The 26,637-nt window shown below is 41.6% G+C and overlaps 1 protein-coding gene and 1 long non-coding RNA gene across 8 annotated transcripts in view; one reads left to right on the forward strand and one right to left on the reverse strand.

Annotated features, from left to right (window-relative positions):
* sorcs1 (sortilin-related VPS10 domain containing receptor 1) overlaps positions 1 to 26,637 on the forward strand; it is a 165,454-nt gene that overhangs the window by 7,450 nt on the left and 131,367 nt on the right. The window lies entirely within an intron of this gene.
* The window catches only part of LOC107837141 (uncharacterized), a 21,245-nt gene continuing 7,243 nt past the window's right edge, over positions 12,636 to 26,637 (reverse strand). Inside the window, exon 3 of the long non-coding RNA XR_001663135.1 lies at positions 12,636 to 12,648. This is a non-coding gene — a long non-coding RNA (uncharacterized LOC107837141). The remainder of the gene's footprint in view (positions 12,649 to 26,637) is intronic.

Genomic DNA, 26,637 nt, shown 5'->3' on the forward strand with positions numbered 1-26,637 from the left:
GGGAAATTGGAAAAAAAAGTCTTAGTTAATGTATTTTTTTAACCAACCCATCTGGCTGCAGTAAATGTTCTGACTGAACCCTGAACGACCATTTGGACCCAAACCAGGAGGTGGAAACATGACAGCAGCAGAACTCTGGAAGAACTGATTACATTTGCACAAAGTTATTCAAAGTAGGGATGTTTTTTATGATCCTTCATTTCTCTCATAAATTCACAGGATGAACTCTGTCATGGCTGCACTTTGTTTCTGGACCCGTTTGTTGTTTCTGGACACAAAATGAATCGATTGAGGAGGATTGAGGGAAGGTGGGTCCATCCTGCCTCCTACAGGACAGATGAGAGGCAAACCGGGAGCTGGGCGGAGAACACTGTCTCCATCTGGACTTAGAACGGTCCAGAACGTCTCTGAGGACAGAGATGTTTGGGTTTTCTTCCTGGACCCGTCAGCCAGATCTCTGTGTTAATGACTTCATCTGGAGAGAAACTGATTCTCCGTGTGGAGGTGAAGTGAAATGTTCTCACTGTGTAACTTTAAGGCTTTTTGTCATTATTTCTGAAATGGAAAAGACCCAAATGCAGAGTCACACTCAGGAGCCGCTCTGGTAGCAACCAGCAGGAACCTGAGATCATTTGAAATGCAGAGCAGGAAGATCCCAGCAGGAAGTCCAGAAACATGAGCCCAGACAAAAAGACTGCAGAGAACCGAGAACAATCAGCTCTTAGATAACAGAGATGATTACAGCCGAGGAAAGCAGCAGCAGTTTCACCTGCTTTGATATTACACATTAACACAAGAATAGAAGAAATATTAAATATGACGCAGAAGAGGTTCAGAACAGACACACAAGTCGGGCAGCACAGAGGAGACCGAAAACTGGTGACACACAACTAAATTATGAGATATTCATCTTCTAAAAGCAAGACTTTATTTTCAGCTAAACTTATATATTTTTTGATTTAATATGATGCTGGGGAGTTAAATTCAGCAAAAGCCCATCTGCTAAATTGAAGGCTGCAGTTGTGACCTGATTATTATCATGATGAGATCCAGTGATGATCAATTTTCTCTCAAAAAACTATCAGCAAAGGTAATGAGAGCCTGGAAATAACCTGCCACCGAGCGAATGAAACGAGAGCAAATCAATCACCGTCTTTAACCGACTTCAAGGAGGATTTCAGAAAACACTTTATGCCCTATTTGATCAAGTATTTTAATATTTATGTTGATCTGCAAAATATATTTAATTGCTTTGTTGCTATTTTCCAAATTTGTACTGAAAACATTATGAATAGAAAAAATAATTCTGGACAATGAGCCTGTAATTCAAATTAATCAGATTAATCAGATCAAGAGCGTTTTTTATACAAAATACAAAAAATGTTAATCAGATGTTATAAAAATGGGAAACAAAGCAAAAAATCACTAAACCTGTTTAATTAGAATAATACAACATGTGGAGTGTTTTATAAAATATGAAGAAAAAAGCAATAAATAATACAAAATTATATTATCGTGCAGGGAATATAACATAATGTAAATTAATAGATAAAACATAAAAGCACATTTCATTTAAAAATAGCAGCAAATACATATAAAAATGAAAATGTGTGGGACCTAATTATGAGCCTTGAGGAACTTTATGAAACATTTCTGATATCCAGTCAAAGCCCGTTTCTGTACTTTGTTTAGACCCAAAACCTGATAATCATCAGAGGTTGTGGATAACTTGTGTTAACTTAAAAAAAAACTTCTTTCAAAAGAGAAAAGGTCAAATTGTTCTGGAATCGTCGGAGGTCATTAATGATGTTTAAGGCAAAGCTAAATTTAAGAGGGAAAAATGCCTGAAACATTGTGAATAATTCAGTCTGTTTTGTTTCAGAAACAATAATAAAACCGTAAAATGTGAATTTTAAGTACTTGTCAGGCTATGGATACATCAGCTCTAATAAAAAAAGCCTTTAATTGTAGATATTCTCTATTTTAAATGAATTTAAGCCTCACATGGTGGCTGCTGCATTATTCTACAAATTTAAACGTCACCAGTTGAGTTGGGTCTGGTTTTTATTTCCTGATGATTTTCTCCTGTGTTGAGTCTCTTTCAGCTCACTAACATGCACCTTGTGTCTTGGCCACGCTCCTCTCGTGTCGTGCTGCAATTACAATGCGCGCTTCCAAATCAGGTTGTGAACATCCAATTTTAATGTGAGCCGAGTCTAATCTGTGTGCTTTCAGACCTGTTAGTTAGCACATCCAGCTGAGAGGAGAGATTTAAGCAAACGCGTTGAAGCGGCGGCGCTGTGTGGGCTAAGCGATCCTCCGGGTGCGTGGCTGCCTGGGAGTGATCGGGAAGGAGGATGCTGTCACGCTCCGATGAGCAGCGCTTACTCGCCGTCAGGCTGCGGAGAGGCTCCGGGTCCCTCTGTCTTTATAGGAGCAAACATCCCCAGTGACTCCCACACAAATAACTCCTTATTTCCCTCGGTGTGTGCTTGCACGCTGTTAAACTCTCTGCTGTCGTCTCTTGGCTGAAACTAAACATTTTTACAGGTTCTATTATCAGACACTCCCATGCGAGGCTTCACATTTGCAGACTTTATTTAAGCACACACCAGCAGACCCAAACGTCCTGCCAGCAGAACCGCTCTGATTGCTCCTGCCATTCTTTGGTTTTCAATAATCCAACAAGCTCCGTTTCCTTTTTGTGTTCTTTCCTTTGCAGTCGACTCAATTTATGACCTCGTCAATTTGCAGCAAGTAGGCAGGAGGAGAAAAATCAGCCTCACGGTTTGTTCAGGCAGCACAGAGCTTCAAGGATTACTTCCTGCTTCTGATTGTTAGTCACTGTGGAACCTGGAATCTGTTTAGGCTAAAAGACAGTTTTAGTAGTTTTATTAAAGCTGTTGCAGTGATACAGCAGGAGCCACAGGGTGAAGCTGTTTTACATGAATGTCTTGGACAAATTTCTCTAAACTAATTTCACATGAATATTTTGATTAGATTCATCAACGGGCACCGATCTGCAGCTTTACCTTTAATCACATCGTTCTACATCTTTTTTTTCATGTAGGAAATAAACAATTGTCATTTTTAATTTCTGCAAAATTCAGTCAGTCCATCCATCCATCCATCCGTCCATCCATCCATCCATCCATCCATCATAGTGCAGAGGTCCAGACTTTTCTCTCTCTCCAACCAAGTAGACAGGAGCGATCCTGACCAGATGCTCAAGCCGCCTCACCTGGCCTCTCGATGTGGAGAAGCAGTGACTCTGAATCCCTCCCAGATGGCTGAGCTTTTACCTGTAAAGGAGAACCCAGGCAGCCTGTGGGGGAAGGCCATCTCAGCCTCTGGATTGACGGCCCATATCACTGCAGATGCAGCACCAATCCACCCGTCAACCTCCCAGTCCGTTTTTCCTCATTCGTGAACAAGAACCCAAGATATTTAAACTCCTCCACTTCGGGCAGAACCTCAACCCAGAGAAGGCACTCAATCCTTTTCAGTCTGGGCTCAGATTTGAAGGTGCTGATTTTCATCCATCCGTTTCAAAACAGACTCCCAAAACCTCAGCGGTGGTTATGAACAGAATCTGGGACAAAGGACAACTTTGGCAGAGTCCAGCTCTTCCTAGAAACAAGTCTGACTTACTGCCGGCGATGCAGACAAAGGTCTGACACTGGTTATACCAGGACCTAACAGCCCATACCAAGGGGCCTGGTACCCATACCCCTAATGACCCCTGATGGATGCAGCTGACCTTTTCCAAGTCAACCAAACATAAACGGGTCGGCTGGGATGCCGTGCAGCCTCCAGGTCCCTGCTGGGGTGCAAAGTTCTGAAACCTGAAAGTTTTTCTCCATCCAGAGTTCAGCCAACTTGTCAAACCACCACATTGCTGCACTTTGAGTTCAGTTACTGCCTCACACATGCTGACAGTTTGCTGATGACCTTTCAGTTCATGTCTGACCACATGACAGTTACCAAAAAGCCCAGAGAGGCAGATAAAAACCATGCGACTGCGGCTTAAAGCCATAGGACTTACTTTCAGGAAAATTACAACATGGCACTTGGCCGGCAGTCAGATGGAGGCAGACAGGCGATAATAGCGCTGCAGCAGATGTGGTTACATAAAGGTGATGGACAAACAAGGATAAATCTGCTTCTTTCTGCTTTTGGTCTTTGTACTTTTTAAACTGATCAAATTCTGTCAGGCCTTGGCAAGCATGGGCAAAAACTTTCTCAAATATCCCAGAACAGAAACCAAGAAATCACTGTAGTGGTTTTAGAAAATTATTCTGAAATGGGTGAAAAGAAAACCAAACACTTTTTTTTTTACAGTTTCTATATATAAAAAAACTATAACAAAATTAGGTTTTATCCCCAGGCTGTTAGCTTATAGCAGTGAGACCAAAACCTTCAGCGGCAGAGGAGAGCCGCTGCTCCGCCGCATCGACAGGAGCCAGTTGATGTGACTCAGGCATCTGGTTTTTGGGGCGACGTTTCTCTGTGGTCAGCCTGGATTCCCCTGGAGGAGCTGGAGCAAAAGGCTGCAGAGAGGAGAGAGGAAGACAATGGATGGAAAAACTAAGAACAGCAAAGAGGAACTGATTTACACATTATCCTATAAGACGGTGTGCTCACCTTTAACCCTGATCATTTCTACTCATAATATGTTGGGATCATTTTGGGAGGTTTTACTTGAAGGGCTTTTAAAATAGATTCCACTATTGAGTTTTATCAGATTAAAACGTTGTTTTGCCTTTAAACATGAGCCATTGATTATCATGTAAAACTCTTGTAGCCTCACCCACAGGCCATTCTTCCTCATTCATGCCGTCCTCTGTTCCTGACGTCTGAAGGATCAGTTGCTTTTTGACTCCATCACATTATTTTCTTTTCTACATAAAAAATGACCAGACTTATTTTCCACTATCAGATTACTAGTTATGATTATACTTTAATTTATTCTGAAATGTGAAATTAAGTCTCTGGACCATTCCTGTAGTTGGTGAAGGTATTTACTGCCAGAATGATTTTGAGCTTCATGAAAACATTTAGGAAAAGATGTTTCTTCTTGGTGGCTCAGCACTTCTAATCCTTCATAAAAGTAGCAGCCTGTAAGGCCGAGCTTCAGCCTTGTGCTGTTGCAGACGGCTCGCTGTGTGTCCATGTGATGCACTAATATCTCCCCACAAACATCCACACTCTGATTTTCTGCTGTGGTATTACTACCTCATTGCCCTCGGCTGTGATTGACACTTTGATGTGAATGATGGTGAAGGAAGTAATGTGGTTAGAGAAGCTCTCTACGCTATTAGGAAGGCATTGATGCAAGGCTTAGAGGCTGAGCTGAAAGGTGAAGCAAATCCACAGAGCAGATATCTGAAAAACATTTTAACACCACATGGACGGTGTTAAGTAAGAGCAAGCAGTTAAGAATGACACAGAAATGCTTTGATTTGTAGGACAGAGTTTAGCTCATGCTCTCTGGCTGCAGACTTTCAGTTTGAGGCATGAGGATTCAATTACTGGCCATGGTGTTTGTGTTATCTGCCTTCTTTGAAAGCCGTTCCACCAATGTAGCAATTCAGATTGACAAGAGTGATTCCTGCAGCTGTTTCAAGGATGCCACAGGTTCTTTTCCCCATCTCACACGTTGATCTGCTGCAGAATTGCACGGGACATTTCGGAGGCACAAATTGGATCCTGGGCAATCTGTAAACCAGTGGAATGTGTCTGAAAGTGAAGATGAAAAAGGTCTTTTCAAGAGCCTGCAGCACTTTGACTGAGAGAGCCACACGAGACGGCCGGTCAAGTTAATTGACCAAGTCTGATCAAACACGGAGACATGGAGTGGTGGAAATGGCTCAGAGAGAACTTGACTAAATGAGCAAGTAAAAAAAATTCAAGGAAACTTTTTGACAAAAGCAGGATCTTGCTTGACAAGCAGCTTTTTTCTCCCCTGACTTTGTGTTGCCCACTCACACTCCGACATGATGCAGACCAGAACGCTTTGTGTTCAAAAGCAAAACCTACAGAGAGCTTTTTTTCTCCTTTCCTCAGCCTTTCAGAAAAACCCACACACTTCCTGCTCTGCATGCAAAAATGACCCAACATTACAATAAATGTTTTAACGAGTCAGATTTGCTCTGGGATTCATTATGATCAATAACTTTCCGCTTCTTGTACAAATGCTGCTACGTTAGAAAAAGCATAACTCATGCCTTGCTTTTGATGACTTCGTGTCTCACTCAGGATTGAAGTTTACAAAGTGTTTCTGTTCCTCTTGTCTGCCAGGGATCATCATGCTGGATGCAAAGTGTGTGTTGAACCTGTAAGTGTGTGTTGTTGTTAATGGCTGCAGCTCCAGACGACGTCTTCTCTGAAAAGCCTCAATTTAGGAAGTTTTTTCCGCAGGTCATGATGTTTTCATTATGGTGTTATCCCTATCAATTAAGTGTCTGGAAGGTGAAACAGGCCAGTTGAAAGCCAGAGAGACTGGAAGGTGTTGACAGCTGTTACCTTTCTAGGTAATATATGTTGAATTAACTGCTGTTAAACCCTAGAGTGAATTTTAGCAGAAATATGGCTCCATTTAAAGGCAAACAAACTTTTTCAGTGTTTCAAGATTTATTGCCAATAAGCCAAACAAACAAATATTCTTTCATTTTGGGCCAAATATAGATTTTGATAGGGTGCAAACAGCAGATTTATGATATGTCAAAAGACCTGAATGAATATAGAATAAACAATTTGGTAAGATTAGAATAAAATAGACAAAGTCCTTTATTGTCCACAGCGAGGAAATTCAGGTATGCAGTAAAGTGACAGCATGTAGATTTACCCAAAAGTAAAATGATAAAAAATGCACAGTAAGGGCAAATTTACAGCATCTGAAAAATGATTCTGTACAGTTATTAAAGTAGCATATGCAGAATAAAAGAAATTAACAACTGGGTAGAATAATTAAAAACCTTTATAACGTGTGTGCATAAAAATAACAGATTATTCAGAATAAACTGTATCAGCAGGCAGGTAACAGACTGATGCTGTTGGTGGTTGTGGAGGATCTGTGATGCTGCTGCTTGATGCACCCAGGATGCTGCAGTCCGTCACTGAGGCAGCTTCCTGTGGGTCAAAGGTCATCCTGGGACAGAACTAGCCTTCCTCCAGGGTCACCGTCTGTCTCTGTGCTGCCTCTCATTAATGCCCTCCTTGTTTGGTCTGGAACTTTGGTGCCCCCTGTTGGCAGGCTGCTTCTTTGTGTTTGATGATTATGGCGCCACAGGGATCATAAGAGGTTTAGATATTTTTTAAACAACGTCGTCCCTGACTTGTTTGCAGGCCTCTGTGGTCTTCATGGTTTGCTTGGTGGATGTTGTTGTTGCTTCTGAGGCCTTTTAAAAAAGCTGCAGATACACTAACAGGTCATGTGACCCTGAGATTGCACCTGGTCAAACTTGCCCAATAAACCAGTAAATGATGGAACCAGAACTTTTTAGTGGCTTCAAAGCAAAAGGGTCTGATCAGTGTCAGTGTGGGATTTTGGCATTAAAACCATGAAAACAAGCTCCAGTCCTGCTTTGTTTTAACAGTTTGAGCAAACAGAGCATGTAGGATATTTTGTTTGCACATTTTGGCCACTTCAGTAGAAACTGTTCATGTTTTACCCACCAGACCTTCAGTATTACTGCTAACTGCATCTTTGCTTTTCCTGTTTTATTGTGTCACTAATTCAGAGGAATATTTTCATCTGGTCCTGCAAAAACAAAGTAAATCACACTAATGAGACAACACTAATTAGTTAATGGCAATAAAGAATGACTGTTAACATGTAACCTTTATACAACTTCTGCAGACTCTGCAAGAAAAATTTCTTGTGATACTTGAGTGGAATTAGACATAAGATCCAATTTACCAGCACAGCATTTAGGTGCTACATTTGTTGACAAAATCATTTAAACAGTGTCAGTTTGTTATCTCTTCCTGGAACAAAAGCATCAGATGAATCGTTTCTTCTAGTTCTGATTCATGTATACCTAACTGATTTGGAGAATAACAACAAAGCCTAAGATGAGAATAATAGAGCCACTTTAATTGTCTGCAATAAAGTCTTTCTAGCTACTTTTAATTAAATCCATTAAAACACTGATGTTAATTAATCCAACATACAGCATTCAAAATTCCCATTTCAATGTGTGACTAATAGTTGAGTGATCACGGCGGCATGGTGGAAGTGAATAATGCCACATTAGTGCCGCAAATTAACACAATGAATTTTAATTGGAGAGTCCGGCTACCCTCCGCTGCCATAATAAAGCCTTCATCCCTTAAAGATGATCTTTGTTGATAGGAAGGTGAAACAAAGACATGAGGCTGCAACAGATCCGGCCTGCAGGCTGCAGAGCGTTTAGTTCTGCTTCAGCTGACAGCTTGTGTTGTACCTGCTTTACCAACCTGCTGCAGGGAGCGAGCCATGAGCGAACGCTGCTGACTGAGAAGAGAACTGAAATTATCCACAGAGATTGTCTCTGATTCAGCTGGTCTGAGTTAACAGACTGGATTCTGTTGCATTTTATTAAACAACAGCAGAAATAACACTGATACAGTTTGGACTGAACAGAAACGTGAATGTATGGAGTTTTTATCACACAGAGAGAAATGACTGGAAATATAAAATAATGTTAAACTTGGCAAAACATGAATAACATGTCATGTTGGTGTGGGCAGCTTCAGGCTCCGTCCCCGGGCGGGATCGGGTCTGGGGGCGGCTGCCTGTACCTCTGGTTTGGGGTGGAGGGGCACCAGCAGCCGGGTGGGTCTCTGGTTCCTGGGTTACCGGACTCGGTTCTTCCATACTGCTGATACAGGTACAGAAATGTTTGTTACACAGTATTAAAGTAAAACTTTGTGAAAATCCCAGTGTTGTACATTCTGGTTAGCCTTAGCGTAGCACCTGGATCTGTTCTGCGATGTGGGCAGACCACAACGCGCCTCCATGAGCTGCATGAAGCAGGAAGTCTCACCTTAGAAAAATCAACTGCCTCCGTCTTTCTGGCAGGCCCATCTGTGTATGCTGTCATCCTTGAGAAGTCACACCAGGGACAGATGAAGACATCTGGAGGTGCAGTCTCTGCCACATCTGCTGATGTCTCAACACATTTACCTCAGTGCCGTCATTAGCCGCTGAATTACCATGTATAACTAGGATGCTGCTTTGATCGGCCCTGCTTCCTCGTGTCCCGGCTTTTCAAGCTAGCACCGGCTATCAGAGCCCATTAGACGACAGCAGAGTTGGGCTGTCGGCGCCGGACCCACAGGAGCATCAGCACAAGGTGTTTGGAAAAATGTCCACCTGCTTTAAACAGCTCAGAAACAGTTGCAGTGGGGGGCAAGAGCTCCTTCATATCTATGAAATATGTTTTTGTACATGTCTATTTAATAAGATTGGGCTGTATTCATTTACTGATACTTGTTATCTCTAAACCAGCTCATGTTGTTCTGTGACGATTACTTATAATCGAGGTTTGTGGTGCCAGTCAGGTCTCTTTACTGACATATAAGATTTTTATAGATGAATATTTTACTGTGGAAACACTTAAAGCTTTTGAAATGATGCCAACATATCTGAGTTTGTCACAAAGCTGCAGAGTATCGACACAAAGGAAATCATGATCATACAACGATAATCAGTTCAGTTCCAAAGATAAAAAGAGAAAATCTGTGCAAAGTTCAGCCTGGCAGAAACTTAAAGTTTGACTTTAAGTTCCTTTTTATTTTAGTAATTCAACTTTCAGAAGATTTTAACTAAAAAGTTTATCAGAGGTTCTTCCTCTGAAGTTGCTCTGTTATAAAAGGTTTGTTGTTTATTGTCGGTTCAGATGTCATAAAGATTCATAAACTTTTAGGGCTTCGTTTTATTTGGCTTTATGGAGGAGAAACTTGATTTGAGTGATAGTGTTTATGCTATAATGTGCAAAAGTTGTATAAGATGCAAGACGTGAACACTTTCTGCAAGGTTCTGTTTTGGGGAAAAATCATTGTGAATAATCTTAATATCAAAGAAACGCTGATGGATTATTGAGAACAGCAGAAACCTTGGCAGGGCCTCGGCTCTGTGATGAACCTCTGATATTAAATTCTCTGCTAGTAACAGTATGGAGGAAATATTATGCCTTCAGATTCATAAAGCTGGTTCTGTTCTCACTGGGATCAGATCAGGATCACAGTTTTCTCCTACATGTGTCGAATCAGAGACACCAAAACTAACAAGAGTTTGAACATCTGAGGACTGGAGACTTTATTTCTGATTAAGAAGATTATATTCTCATTCATCTCCTCCTCATTAGAGATAAAGAGACTAGCACTCTATAAAATTACCAAACATGTTATTATATATCATTTTATCAGCCATACAGCCAGACTTTAAACACACTGAGTAAATATGGAACAGGAATAATAATTATTTGGGTTTTTGATTGTTATGCTTTAATTATGTTTAAAGACTTAATTATCTGAATCCAGGAGGGACGGACGGTCCTCACAGGTACACACAAATCATCTCAACGACGTGAAAAACTCATTAAATAGAGACAGACAAAGGTAGTTATTATATATAATGGAGCAGATTCCATGAATGGTTATTATTTCCGTTGTTCTGACTCAGGTTGAGCCGTGAGAACAGACACTCACATCGTCACGGTGTGAGCAGAGAGTCTGTGATGTCAGGAGGCAGACAAGGACATTCAGGGAGTTCAGGTCCTAAAAGAACCAAGAGCTGCTCAAAAATGAAAGAACCAAGTTCAGCTGTTCAGAAACTTATCAAGAACAAACCCACTGAGTTGGAGGGAAGAACTCTGACCGGTCCAGAGGATTGCTTACATTCAGCCCAAACATATAAAAAAAACTGCAATCAAAATGAGAATATTAGGCAGAAACAGGCTTAAGTCAGGAAATCAGGTGGTTCTGATCTTATCTCAGCAGTTATTGTTCTGTATTTTATGGAAAACATCTTGGCCACATTGTTTTATAACCAAGAGATGAACATGGTTCTCAGCTCCTGTCTGAACTTCCTTTGCTCTGCCTGGTCAGCGTCCAGCCGGCGGCTCCACGCTGACCGGCGCCGTCAGAGCCAGATCTCTCTCTATGAGTGGCAAACTGCCAGCGATTGTCCTGGCCGCCCTGCCCGGTGCCCAGAGGGGGGCCGGAGTCAGGTACAGCTCTTCAGGCCAGACGGCCCCTCAGCCATGTTGCATCATCCCCCCCGTCTGCAGACCGCTGGTCAGGATGGAAGAGTTCTGATTTACACAGACACATATTCTACATCATCACGCTTCACTCATACCGCCGGTGTGGAAATGTTTAGGCCACACACTCTGCAGCCAGTCCTGACAGATTTAAATTCAAAGTTCATCGATGCTCTCTGCCAAAGCGTGGCCATGTAGCTCCGTTTCCAAACCCCTGTCAGAGCTGGATTGTTGTAAATCAAGAAAGGCGAGATCAATGTTTGGATGACAAGCTGCAGTGCAGCAGCGCGGCCGGGGAGGTCCAGGCTCAGAGTCCCACCACGCGATGCACTCCTCCCCTACAAACCCACACCAGGCCAAGGTTGTTTGTCCCTCAGCATCCAGGATGCTGATGCAGACGGATACTTAGAGCAGCGACAGCACCTCAGATGCTTCATGAAACAAAGCAGGTGAAACAGCCTTCAGGACCAAAGATGCAGGTGAATTCATCCAGATAAGCTTGAGTTTTTCTCAAGAATTCAGTTTTTTAATGAGCAGCTTCTTTATTCCGGTGCCACTCCCTTCAACATGGCACCTCTCAGGTTGCTCCGTGGCAGAGAAAGACACAGGCAGCCTCTGCTTTGTGTGTGGGTACTTCTTTACATCTCTGCCTTCTTCCACTGTTTCTCTTCCCATCTCACTCTCAGCTGTCACACGCTGACTGAATCAGGTTAGAGAGGGGAGGCGCGGAAGCTCAAGCATTGCTGATGAAAATGACAATGCTTCTCTACCCAGATGCACAAACTTCCCAGAGACAGCAGCGGCTTATATAACCTGGGACGGCTGCAGACCAGCAGACGCTGCTGCAGGTGCACCGGGCTAATTGGAAACGGAAAGAGATTTAAATATGGATTAAAACTTACAAGCAGTGGCTTTTAAAATATTTATGCACACCAGGAAAATGAAAAATCGCTAACGCTTGTAAAACAATCCATGGATATTAGAAATCAAATGTTTTTCCAGTGCAGAACGACTCGGAGCAGAAGTAATAAGGCATGCTGCAGGTAGCGGTGCAGCGGCGACACGCTCTGCAGCTTTTATTTGATGAGACTGTGACATTTACTGATTTGTTATTCAAATAAAGCGTGACACAATGAGCACAGATAGTCCTGACATTAAAGGAGCCTCTCTCTCTCTGACAGTCTGTCCTTCACCTGGGAGGAGCTGGGAAGCTCCACACTGTGGTCACCTCCATCTAAAGACCCAGTTTCTACCCAATCTGCTGTGATTCATGTAAATATAGTCAGACTGGAATATCAACACCAAACTCAGTCAGCCTGAGGTTTGTCAGAATCACTCAGCTCAGAGTGCAACGCTGTGAGTCAAATCACTAAATCATCATAGGAAAAATTAAAGTTTTCTTCTTGACCCTTGAACTTTCTCAGTTTGTGATTTTCTTTTTCTGCCTTTGGGATTTTCTGTGATGGATCAAAACAAAGTAGAGCAAAGGATGGAAGGATGGTGTTCAGGTTCTGTCATTAAGAGTCATTTTAGTTTAAAATCCTTAGATTATGTTTGAAGCTCTTATTTTGAAGTTAGAAGATGAGTACTTCCTGCATTGTCCTGTTGTGTTGATATTCTGTTAAGCAGCTCATTGGCTGGTTGATGCTACAAGTATAAAAGCTTTAAAACCCGACATAGACTTCAAAATACGTTAACACTAAGTTCATCTTCTAAACAGGAGAAAATAACTTCTGGTTTCCAGAGAAGCTGCACTCTGGATGCTCCACTCCATCAGAACCGTCTGTAGGAAGACGGTACCAGGTCCTGCACAGCTGTCAGCTTCACAGGGGCTCAGCAGACGAGCTGCAAGGACAGAAACATTGAGAGTGAAGCAGCGATAGTTTAGAAGTTCCTTCAGAAGTTTGTGCAGTAACCTTAGAAACGCTGCAGCTCCTGATGCAGAGGAGGCCACAGGGAAGTGACCTCACAACCATCAGGATGAAACTCTGCCAGAATCAAACTCACATTCTGGTGAGTTTCAACAATCACATTTTTCTTCATCCAGTTTTTGACGCACAGCTTTCAGTGGTTTAACATTCCCATCACCAGAACCGTCCAGGTGAGCCTCACTTCACATCAGGTAAAACTTTGCTCTCTAGTCTCTGAAAAGCTGGGTGGTTGTCACTTTATACTGAATGAAAAGTGGAAACTTCAGCCTGTCCTGCAGTTATCCTGCCAGACAAAAGCAGACGAACCAACATGATCTGTACGGCTCCATGCAGGGAAGAGGGCAGCAGTCAGACTTCACAACCAGGAGACGACATGAACTCCCTGCACTACAGCTGACAACTACATGTAGTCAGTTTGCTGCAGTGTTGCCTTTTGTCTAACATTGTCTTCACCATGTCAGTGTCTACAGTAAAACATGAGAGCAGGACAGGAACAAAGCACAGAGTAGACAAGACCGACCGATTCCTCTCAGTTTTAGTTTGATGCACAAGACAAGAGTCAAGGTTAGACAGCATTTTACAATTCTGTATTTCGCCTCTCAGTACGGCTGACATGAACCGTCCACATCAGCTCCTGCAAAATAAAAAGTATCTCCAGGGGACGGCAGCCAACAGCGTCCAGCCTGTCCCAGCAGAGGACAGGGACAGAGCCGTCCCACCAACAGCGTCCAGCCTGTCCCAGCAGAGGACAGGGACAGAGCCGTCCCACCAACAGCGTCCAGAGAAGACGGGCTGTCTTCACATCCATGATGCGATTTTAAGACATTAATGTGACACAGACAAACTCCATAAAGGCTGAGTGACAGTCGCGCTTGAGCGAGACAGCGGTGTGGCTTTTATGCTTGGCATGAACCGTGGTGCAGCGTAACGAGGCCTGGCTGAGGGTTCGATGCCACTGCAGACAAACCTGCTCTAAAGCAGCACCTTCCAAATCGCCCAGTTTCTCTGGAAGGTTGCATCACGGCACAAAAGTTCAGAGGTGAACGGACAGGCACTGCGACAGGCCGATGCGTCGGCGTGGAGAGTTTTAAAAGAAGCTCCAGGAATGGGCAGGAAATCCAACACCTTATTTCCAGACTCAAACTGGCAGCTTGCTTCAGTTTCTGTTGAACTGCAGTGAAATTTTTCATGCCATCTGCATGATGGACGACTGGATGGGACATGGATGCAGAAACAAGGTTCCTCCTAAATTGAAGAACTGGTGTTACAGTAAAAGTGCAAATTTAGAATCTTTAGTCCTTCACCCAAAAACATGAAACTAACTGAAGACTAAAAAAGTTTCTGCTGAATGTCTGAGAGTTAAAGTTAAAGAACTTTATTTCCAGACGACACGGCCTTGAAGATCTCTGCACCAGCATCTCGTTTGGAGAAGACGCTGACTGTCTGTGGGAACAAGCAGCTGAACAGCATCTAGACTCGAGTGAACCTGCCTATTTTTATCTGCAAGACTTTTGTCCTGTTATGTTGAGTGAGTGGATCCTCTGTTTATATGCGCTTCGTTTGTAGGAGCTGCCGTTCCTCCACCGGGGGAAGCTTAAATGTTGCTGGTTCGAGCACTTTGCTTCATCTAAGGGAGGAAAAATTCGCAGCATAGCAGCATGTTTTAGGCTGCCTATTTCAGTGGCAGCGAGGCGACGAGGTGGGTGGGAGGTCTTTGTTTCTTCAGGTTGCAGCATTCACCCCCCTCTGCTGCGCTGCCCTTAAAGTCGGCTGCTGGGATTCCTTTACCTCGACTTTGTGATGGGGCAGCCGCAGAGAGAAGATTTGTGCCTAATGAGATTTCCCCTTTGCCTGGGGGCTTCAAGAGCCTTGCTCAGTTCAAGTGGAGGTCTTATTACCGTATTCCTCAGTCGAAGGACTTTTTTTCCTGATTCACACCTCAAGCAAATTCAAGCCTATTTGATCCGTCAGCACTGCTCTGATGAGCTGATCTGAGGCTAAGAAGCTCTCAGATGATGGGAGATGGAGGCCCGCTGTGTCTCGCAGCGTTCGCAGCTTTTAATTGCAGCAGAAAGGAGGATCAGGTCAGAATGACACACATTGTGTCATTAGATAGGAAGAGGAAGTTTTAACGTTGTTAGCCAAATCCATATGGAAAGAATAATTAGGAAAGCTTTAATTAGTACGTGTTTTAATGACAGATGGCGGCTCCTGGCTGTGTTGATGATATTCAAATAACACAATTTGGAAACTGGGATTTTGGGAATGAGGCTCCGGATCAGGAAGACGTCTCCAGCATGTCTCAGGATGACGAACTCCACCAGGAAGGAGAGGTGGGGAAGTTTTCTCATCAGCATCAATCATCAAATTGTTCATTTCATTGATTAATGCTGACTCCAGTCTGCATTTTGTTTCCCGTCTCCTTTTATGCAGAAATGCGGCTCATAGGGAGGCTTCTTCCCAATGCAATGTCAAATTAATGTTGCAAAAACAAGTATGAATGAATAATTAGAAGCTTTAATTAAGAGACAGTAATTTAACACTTAATGATGAGTGGAAATGAAATGTTTTTTTTTCTTGATATGAATAAATCATGAATGCAAACTTAAACTCCTCATTTGTGATTCAAGATGTTCGCGGCTGCCTTTGGAATTATTTACGGCTGCAGCTAAATACAGCTGTACTGCATGCAGGGAGAAGATGAGCATCTATTTTTATACTGTAGTGAACAAAAACATCCATATGCTGAGTCTGCATAGGTGGCTCAAAAACTGAACTCCAAAGACTGCAGGTTGATGTGTGAATCATCAGTTATCATATTTAGACGTGTCATTAAAGATGTTTGGACGACTTTTCCCTTTTCCTCTTCACAGGGTTAATATGCCTGTGTGCTGTTATTAGCATGCTTAATAATTCTGCTGATAACTTCTGTTCATTTCAGCCTAACAGGGTTGAATTTTTTTAACAAGAAATCTGAACTCAAACTGAGTCAGGATGGTGAAACTAAATATTTTTACAGTGACCTGTTGCTGCCTGCTGAGAGACTTTAAGAAATGAGAAATGTTCTCTGGAGGGCAGAAAGTGGTCAGGCTGATTCACACCCAGGCATCAGCTGACTTTAATAGAACATGTGTTTCATGTTTTCTTGCTGTAAAACTCATGAATAAACACTAAATACAATTTCTCAAATATTATCACTGCATGTTCAGTCATCAATAAAATCCAAATCTCTGTTATCAAAGAAAGAAGCAAAAATTTTCATTAAACCTTCAAGAAATCAAATCAGAGACATCATAAGTATCTGTGAACATTTTTTTTTAAGTCTCTAAAGACTGAAGTCAGGATTTTCAGGTGAAGTTGAAATTTGCCTTCAGGCCGAATTAAAATCATTTACCACTGAATTCAACAAGGAAGAACTTCTGAGCATCATTACATTTATTTGAAAAGTATTAGGCAGAGATGATCACATTAATGTGGTTAATTTTCATTTGCTCTTTGTTTTACCATTTCATTTTGCCATTTGAAAGTCTGAATGTTACTTTTCACATTTTTTTCATGGTCATTCCTTTTTGAAACGTCTCCGATCTGATATTTAATCATCTAAGCAGAGATTATGAGCCGTTCCTCAGAACTGATTCAGTTTAACTTCAGCTCAGGAAGACTTTCTTCTTTCACCACGTTTCTCCAAGCAGCTGAAGATTTCCTTCCTTCTGAACACAAACTGTATAACAGCTGACAACAAGACGAGTGATGCGACCAAAGGCTGATGGAAAAGTCCAAACATCTGGCGATCTGCCGACCTTACAGACATTTAACTTTTACTTCTGGTCTCCTCTGACCAGGAAACCTTCTTCCTCATGTCGCCTCATGGCTTTGGCAAACCGAAAAGACTTCCTCAACTTAGCAACAAGCAGCTAACGCCACAGAGGGAGGCACATTAACAGAAGGATGAAATTAATAATGAGATGATGCAGAAGGTGGAGAGAAGCATCGTCTCTTTCTTTTCCCCTCTGAAGCTCCAGAAATGCATCAGCGACGACAATGATCACGTTATTGACTTCATTGAATATTTAAGCGCCAACATCTCATGAGTGAAAAAGTTGAAGTCAGTTAGAACAATGTTTCTGTGAATTATGAATCTCTGCACTCCACCTGAACCCTATCAAGCTCCCATTGTTTCTGTAATTACAGGCTTATTCCCACTCCGTCTCCTCATGCGCTCATAAATTCTGCTCCAGTTAGATGGAGCTGGCGGGAACGCCGAGGCTGGCGGGAACGCCGCGGCTGGCGGGAACGCCGAGGCTGGCGGGAACGCCGTCTCTGCATCAGGAAACTGGATGAAGTCCTAAGAAGTCGGATCTGTTTAACTGTAAATTGGACAGATGTCTGTTTCTGCTGCCTTTACTCTGTGTGGGCCTGATAATCCGGCTCTTAGCTTTCATTTAAATCACACACTTCAAGTGATCCTTGCAGTGTGAAACTGTGTGATCCTTCCCTCTGATCTCCCCCCCGCCCCGAGGAACATAACTCTTTCTGTCTAATGTCAGCGGCGTTTTTTATCCTGGCTTGGGCCCGTCAGCCCTGAGAAGAGAAGACAGGCTGCAGATCCATCAGTCATTGTGTGGAGTCATTACATCAAGCCTGACATCAAACAGGTAGGGCCTTCATCACTCTGATCTGATCCATATGGTCAATTTGTGATTCTTTTTAGTCGTCCTCGCTGCTTCAGGAAAGATGAATGTTGGACCAGAGCTTCAGAAACTTTTTTTATTGCTGCAGAGTGATGGACATCTTTGTTAGAGTAAAAAAGAGCTGAATTAAATCAGCACAGGGACATGAACCAGCCCAGCACCCTGGGGAAGCCTGACTGGAACATGTTAGAGTTATGGCTTAAATAAAAGTCTTAACACATAAAAACTGTTTGAGATGTTCATAATGTGAGCTCTGAGATAACCTGAGCCTTTTCACCTGGGGGAGGAGAGTCATTCAGTTTGAACACCAACTACTTTCTGTCATGGTGAAAATTTAAAAGAAAGTTTTGTAGAAACATCAAAGGCATCAATAATTTCTGTTCATTCTGATAAAACTTTATGTCCAGGTTGAAGAGAGCAGAACCTACCGGACCCTTTGGGTTCGGAGCAGAACAACATGTTGGAGAGTTTTATCTACGATGGATTCAGATCCTCTAAGGCTTTTCACCGTCATCCGCTCCATTTCTGCTTCGGTTCTACTGAGCTGGCCAATAAAACAATAACGATATCTGTCCCTACAGACACAGGATCAATGTCAATGGAAAACAGGTCCAATAGGATTTTAATAGTTTTACTGAACTCTGATCCAGAACCGCACAGCATTCTGGGGGATGTATGCAGGGAAATGGTGCTAAATAAGTTGATGGCATCATCTCACTTGCTCTTTGGTTACCTAGCAACAACCTGTTACCTAGCAACAACCTGTTACCTAGCAACAACCTGTTGTGCAGTTTGTGCAGTAACAGTTTCATGTTTCCCCTAACATTCTTGGGCGTATTTCACTTCCTGGAGATCCGTGTGGAATCGAAGCGGACTCGGATGCATCCGGACCAGCTGAATGTTTACGGCTCAGAGAGTCGGATCAACCGGTGGTGGTGTGAGTGCCGCTGTCTGTGTGTGGTGGCCGTGCTGGTGCAGAGGAACGAGGCCAGACGCCCAACTGGCTCATCAAACTTCCTTCTATCCATTCTGATTGTAGGAAATGGAGAAATTTGTCACAAAATGTAGGTAATCAATACGCTTGACTGTGAAATTCAACCATCTACAGACATGAGATCCTCAGAGACTCCTGAGTCTGTGGGACAGTTTCATGTTTCGCCTCAAAGCTGCTTGGAGAGGAAAACGAGAACAAGAGGAAACATCACGTCACCAGCTGGGCTGTATTTTGGATATTTGAAGCCAAAAATGAACCAATAATTATCAATATCAATTCATATAAATGCATATATTCTGATGCATCTTTCAGCCATAAGTGTGTCTGATGCAGTGTGTTCCTCACCATGTGGGTGTAAACATGAGGAAATGACGCCATTTTTAATCTTGTTGCTCTGAAATCCCTCTGCATGTGGGCTGGTTGCCTCGTCCAGGTGACACTGGATGCATTCTACTGCAACAACTGAACAGGTTTGGTCTGATTTGCATGTTGCCATCTTACCAAGTACCAAATGTAAGGGTTATATATATTTTTTTCTTAAACTTGAACAAGTGGCATCATGGGTAAAACTTCCACAGAGCATGAAATGAAAATGGCTGCAGTGTTAGACAGGCTGATCTGCTGAGTGTGAGCCTGAATGAAGGCTGCTTGTTATCCCAGTTTAACAGCTGGCCAGACAAACAGCTCTGAGCCCAAGCCAACCCGGTTCTGATCCAGTTTGTTTTCAAAAGGCTGCAGAAGAATAGAGCGCCACGAAGAATCACATTAGTCTGCATAATTACAACAATGATGCAAAATCATTTGTCATCCAGAAAAACTCACACAAATATTTGGCTCCTCGGTTTGTTAGATTATTAGGATGTTTTTCCAGCAGCTCCAGTCAAATCATGAATGTAGACGACGGCATGAAAAGGCTGAAAAACTCCACCAGCAGTTAAATCTGTCATCTTAATATATCCAAGTTGCTTCTGTATTTATAGAAATATTCAATAATTTACAGACCTGAGGATGAGATTCTTCCAGGTGAAGTGAGGAAGCTGGAAGATTCATCTTCATCTGTGCTGCTTTGATTTCTGCTATCAAAGGATTTATTCATCAAAAGTGGAAATTTTCCAAGAAATCCTGGACTAAAATGATTTTATCCAGGTGATTTCATCACCTGTGATCCAGATCACAGTCTGGTTTTAGGAAAACAGTTTCTGCAAGTTTTCTGTGTTGATACAAGTACTGCCAAGAAAACATGGATGATTGTGGTTTTAATGTGACAAAGTGTGGAAAGCTTCACTGTATCAAAGCACTGTAAATACTTTCCCCCTGAGGAGGAGGTGGAGATGAGGGAAGTCCAACTCCTGCAGAGTGAAATGCAGATTCCATGTTTCTGTTGCCCTCGTTCCTTTCCCTCCTAACAGGAAGGATCCGGGGTAATGTGTCTCTGGATAGAAGCAGGAAGAACTGGGTCAGCTTTGGACCCAAAAGGTTCTACGATAAAAACGGTGCTGACGGTTGGACCAAACCCAGCAAGCAGCTACCGGACCTGAAACGGGTCGTAGATTTATCTGTAAAATCTCTGCAACGAGAGTCAAAGTAGATTAACAGAGTTTTGATTATTGACTTCTGAGAATTCATTAAGACGTCAAACATTTATATTCATGCTCTTATTTTGAAGAGGGTTAAGACTGGTTATGCAGCGGTTCTGTTTCCTCTCTTCATGTTCTTTCTTTTCTTCCTCCAATAACTTTATTTCAAACAAGAAACAGAAGCAAAATAAAACGGAGACAGTATCTGAGTTTGTTACAGAACATGAACATTTTGGTGCCTGTAGTCTGTCATTTGTAGATATAATTTGAACTGATGCCAGCACTTTAGTGATTTAGCATTAGCTTCCACTAAGTGTTGGCATAGTGCTTTAGCTTTAGCAGAACTAAGTTTTTCGTTAGCGGTGCCTATCACCACAAAACTAAGATCAACTGAGTTCCCTTTAAAATGATTTTATATTCATATTTCTTTGATCGATGATATTAAAACTGCAGAGGAACTCTGGGTAGAATGTGCTCTATTTACTCTTGGCTGAAGCCTCATCCTGCGTGGCTGCGGATGCAGGATATTCCGCTCCAGATGGATAACCCCTTCATCCCCAGGCCTTTCATTTGTCACCACTAACGACCACAGTTCCTCCCTCTCGCTCGCCTGTTGTTTTACCTGTAATAATAGATTGATCTGTGACTCTGAGGCGCAGCAGATGTGAGAGAGAGAGAGAGATAAAGTTTGCATTGAAGTCATTAAAGTTTGCATTCGCCAATGTTTAGCACTCCGATTACAGCAAAAGAAGCCATCTGCTTGAGGGAGCCGGGCTCCCGTTCCAACTCTGAATAATTTACCAAACGAAGTTTGTTGCCCGTGTCAAAAATCAACAATCCAGACGTGTCGGTTGGGATGACTCTGGTGAACGGAGAGGTCTAGGTGTGTCTGAACCGAAACAATATTATGCAGATGGTGTTTTCTTGGGGTCCTTGTCGGTGCTCTCTGTGTGAGTTAATTAATGCGGTGGGCGATTAATCTCTTCTCTGCCGCAAAATTGGATTGACTCTCTGAGAAATGAGACTGACTCGTTTCTCGTTAAAGGACCGTGTCAGAGGGCTTCTGCCCTGGATGATTACCTTTTGCTTCAGTGTTCTGAATTGATAAACAAAGATTTTCAAGTTTTTTAAGATTATAATGACTCATCAGAACCATCCCGTATTCGTCTTGCAGAGTGTGCAAAGTTTGGTTTTCAGACTTCAGACTTCGTTTGTCGTTTGCAGATGTGAGATAAATCATGAAGGAAGCAGAGAGAATTCATTTAAGTTCGGATGTTCCTGGAAAAGATGTGCTGCAGAAACAAAGGCAGCAGATTCTGTTTCAAAAACTCTGCAGGACTTTTCTGCATTGGTGCTGCAATCAGAGAGGAAGACATGAGTTTCACCAAGAGCTCTGATCTTGGTGAAACTCTTCTTGTGAAAATGATGTTTTTATGTAGTTTATTAATACGTTTGGACATGGGATGTAGGGTCCTGTCTCATGTCCACTCCAGAATAAATACTCAAGACATGAAGTCTGTTTCTGATGCTGCAGCAGACGTAAAGTTTCACAACTTTTCTGGTTTCTGCACTTACAGACTTTTCATCAGTTTGTTGCTTATGCATCCCTTAATAGGAAAAAACTGTTTCCAAGCAAAATGCAGGATCTATTTATTGTTTATTTTGGATGTAAAGATGATTAACCTGAGCCTGGCTCAAAGTTCTGCTGCTATAGTCAACCTGTCATGGTTTTAAACTGTGGAGGAAGCTGGAGAGCCTCCACAGAGAAAACATGCATCCTCCATGCAGAGAGAAATGTAAAAAGTAAATTTTAATAATTTTTCTAAACTTTTACTCAGTTTTTTTTTCTTTCCTGTCTATCCAGATTTGGAAAAGATAAAACCAAATTTCATACATTTCTAGACTTTGGTCATACAGTCAGAGGAAGTTTTTGGTTGATATGATTTACAGCAGAATAAACATATTTGTCCATTAAGATCAACAGTTATTAAACATTAACCAGAGGAACTAAGTCTGCTAACTGAGCTGTAACTGTACGGCTTCTGACAGTGTGGGGCTGCTCAGAGGTCCAGTGTTTTTATTTCAGAACCAATCCTCTTGATAGATGTGACAAATAAAAAATAAAATCTAAATAATAATGAGTTCTTTATCAGCCGTATGCACATTTCTGTGATAACTCCACCTCGTTTGCCACTTAATCTGTTCCCAGTGGGAGTCCTGCTGGTCCCAGCAGGCTCCTGCCCTGGAAGCACTAAACGCCTGCAGCACATCAGCAGCACAGCAGTTTGTAAATCCTCCAAGAAATCAGCAGATCCTCCTGCAGCAAGCTGCTCGTTATTTAACCACGTTTGTCTTCCTGAAGTAACGTTTGAAGCTCCTCCTCCAGGCTGAAATGCTTTGACTTTTCTTAAATTCTGCAAAACTAGTAGCAACAAATACTGAAGTCAAATGTTTGTGAATCTCACTGAAAAGTTCAGAAACTTTCTGTCAGATCGAAGTGGTGACTCAACAGATTAAATGTTTGATGCAAACATTTCAGAGGAAATTCTACCTGAAGGTCTTTCTGTTCTGAATGATCTGATCTTGGAGTAATCTTCTGGATCTCATCTTCTCTTCTGTTGCATTTTGCATCCCACCGTTGGCTGTAATAATCTCTCAAAGTGGTGACGACGGCTTCCAAACTCAGAGACTTGGAGCTCTTCACCAAAGATAATTTCAAAACAGCAGAAAAACATCAAACACTTATCAGAAGGTTAATTTCTCCTCTGATTAATAAGAAGTAACTTTATACTGTTCCACAGGTTATTTCTATTCAGATGCAAAAAGAAAAAATGTTTTAAAAATGGCATTGTCTATCTCATTTCTGATCAGAAAGTTTAGTTTGATTAAAAGCAAAACTTATTTTTCCATTTTTATTTTGAACTCCCAACATGCAGCTGTTTCCTTTTTCCTTCCCACTGCAGAGAAGAAATAACTGAGTACAAATGATTTTTTAATATGCATCAGTTCACAGTCATGACTGAAAACACTCACATACCAGAGGCTTTTGCTTTGTCCAGAAAAAAAACTCCTCATCTTTAAAGTCAAGCAAATTATACAGAGCGCCTTATAACTGTTTCATATCCCCTCAACTTTATTGCATTTTCAGTTGCCATGGCCACAAATGTCAAAGTATTTTGTAACACTTCTATTAGAGGCTAATATGAATGGTTACTAAAAATCTCTAATGTCCAAATTCAAGGTTGGATGAAATTAGTTTGGAGAAACAAAAAAATGCTTGGTGTGAATAGCTTTAAAATGCTGTCTTAAAGGGACAGTGCCCATTTTTTCTCTGCAGAGGTCAAGATAGGGACAGGAAGTTAAGACAACAGCATCATCTCTGCAGTCAGCCTCTAAGCTGAGAGTGAACTGTGGAAACTGGAGCGCTCCTTTAAAGTCTCATTCAGTTTTTATACTCTACTATCAAACTTCCAGAAAACTGCAAAACTGCTGAAACACTGAGTTTCTTTAAATGAAGGCTAAAAACCCGATTTAGAGCTGCTCTTGATTGTTAACTGGAACATCATAAAGTGTGTCAGGTTTTCAACCTGTCATCATTTTTTCCTTACTTTTCCGCTGCAAAGAAATGTTTTCAGCTAGTTTGTCGTTTTTTATTTTCCATCTAATCATGCAAAGCACTTTGAATCGCCTTGCAGCTGAAAATGTGCAGAACAAATAAACCGCCATGCCACGCAGCATCAAAAATACAAACTTTCCAGAAATCTAAGGTTCAAAATGAAAGTGGGTCATGGGCAAAATGTTCGCGGCTCACTGTGGTTCTGGTTCCTGGAGAACCCAGTTAATGAAGGACCCAATCAATCATTGATTGGAAATTATTCATGGTAAAAACTGTTATTTTATGAAAATTACTTTTCTCAGAAACCATTACTAGGACAGTTAATGTTTGATTTAAGATCAGAGCTACTTGCTGTTTGTAAAGTTACATGTTCAAAATTAACAGGAATAATTTGGATTATTCACACTGGAAAAAATACCAGTCACAGTTTCACCATTTTATTTAGTGATTTATAAATGTGACAGTTTGAAACTAAATATTTAATTAGTAAGCTAAATGTTTGCCAGCTAAATATTTAGATAAGTTCCAAGCTAAATATTTTGCCAGTAAGTTAAATATTTTTGCTTTCTAACTAAATATTTAATAAGTAAGCTACATATTTAGTTCACTAACTAAATATATGGCCAAGGTAAACATTTAGTTAGCAAGTTAAATATTTAAATTAGAACAAATTTAGCAAAGTTACTAATTAAATATTCACTCTGAAACTGTAACATTTATAAAAGGTGAGAATAAAACTCTCTGTTATGACAGACTAAATGTTTGAAATTATTTTCAACCTTCAGTTAAAACATTTAATTTACCATTGATTTTTAAAGTTGAAGTAAAACAGACATGAAGGCGCCTGACTGTTTCACCGGGATCAGGGTTTAAAGTGGATTAGGCTCCATTTTTCAGGTGTCACAGCTCAGCCTGCAGCTGCAGATGGTCGTGGATTATCAGTCTTAGCGGAAAGCTTGAAGGAGAAAAACCCAAAACAACAAAACAGGAAGACAGATCTCCGTTAACCTTCAGAGTTTTCTCCCAAACGCCTCTTCTGGAGTTTCAGCCGCCTCCATTTATTTAGAAGTCAGTTTGGATGTCTCATTTAATGCCGGCTTCATTTGTGGCAGCTAATAAGCCCGGTAGCTTTGTGAGGATAAAAAATGTTCGTTACATTTCAAAGTTCACTGGGCTTTTATCTGCCCTGTTAAGAGGGTTTTAAGTGCCTTGTTAAGTCGGCCATTAATTCCAGCCATATTGATCCCACATGGCCGCTTGAAGGCCGGCCAGATATCATATTTTTAAAAACTTCTTGGAGCTGTAAAAGGCTCACCTGCTAATTGTTTTTGAAATGTTGGACTTTCTGAAGCTCTCTGTAAGTGATCGATGTTGGATGTTTTTCTGCACCCGGTCATTATTCCGGCGCAGCGGCACTTTTGACTGAGGCGAAGCTTTTCTTTCTCCCAGTTTATTTCTTTTATGACTGAAGGATTCGGCTCTGATCTCTCCTAATTGTGCTCCTTCTTATCTCCTGCTTGCTTATTATGTTCCGTCTCTGAGCTTTTCAGTCAATACTTTGCTTCGGTATGTTTGATCTCAGTTAATATTATATATTCTGCTTCTCAGGTGTATTTTCATTGATGTCTGGTAGCTTATTTCTTATGATGCCTGCGGTGGTGTAATAAATCTAGTAAGTGATTATTTCAGAGTTGTGGGCAGAACTTCCTGGTGTTACTTGAATAGAACAAATGCAGATTCAGAAATAATCTCCAGCCTCGCTAAAGTTTCTCCTCCCTCTTTTTTCCCACAGATAAAAAAACCTGCTACTCTTCCTCCTTCTCCTCCTCTTCCTCCTCTTCCTCCTCCTCCTCCTCTTCTTCCTCCTCCTCCTCCTCCTCTTCCTACTCCTCCTCTTCCTCCATCCTTCTTCCCTCTCACCCCCGTTTCTTATACCTGCCATAAACATTGACGCTGGTATTTTATGATGCAATTTACGTTCCGCCCCAACTATCAATTTTAGCGCGTTGCAGTCCTGTGTATCTGTAAGCAGCGCTCCGAGTTTCCTTCACATCTAGTTATTCAGGGGGAACATGGAGGCAAACAGACACGAAGCTTTAACTGAAGCTGCTCTAATATGTTCAACTACATGCATGTCTTTCAAATATTCAAGGTTTGTGTGCCAGGCTGGTTCATGAATTCACTTTGTCTTTCACACAGATTCTCTTTCTTTTAAATCATGTTATGAGTTACATCATCTGTAGCTGTTCAACCTATTGATTAGTTATATATAAAAATAAAACAAAAGCCTTCAGAAAGACGCTGTAGTCAAAAAAATGTGCTGAAATTTATATAACCAGCAGACGACTGAATTGGGTTTTATGATAAAATTAAGGTTTTAAGAAAGTGAGAGGAAGAAATTAGTTTCAGCCGATACAGAAAATTTTAATTTGAGGTGTTTTCAAAAGAAATATTATGAAAATCAGAGAACTGCAGATTCATGTTCTCCCTGTGCAGAAGGACTCGGTTACCCTCTGGAGGACTGGTTATCATCCTGGTGGACTGGTTATCATCCTGGTGGACTGGTTATCATCCTGGTG

The sequence above is a fragment of the Poecilia formosa genome, unplaced genomic scaffold, assembly GCF_000485575.1.
Source record: "Poecilia formosa unplaced genomic scaffold, Poecilia_formosa-5.1.2 Scaffold117, whole genome shotgun sequence".
NCBI lineage: Eukaryota > Metazoa > Chordata > Actinopteri > Cyprinodontiformes > Poeciliidae > Poecilia > Poecilia formosa.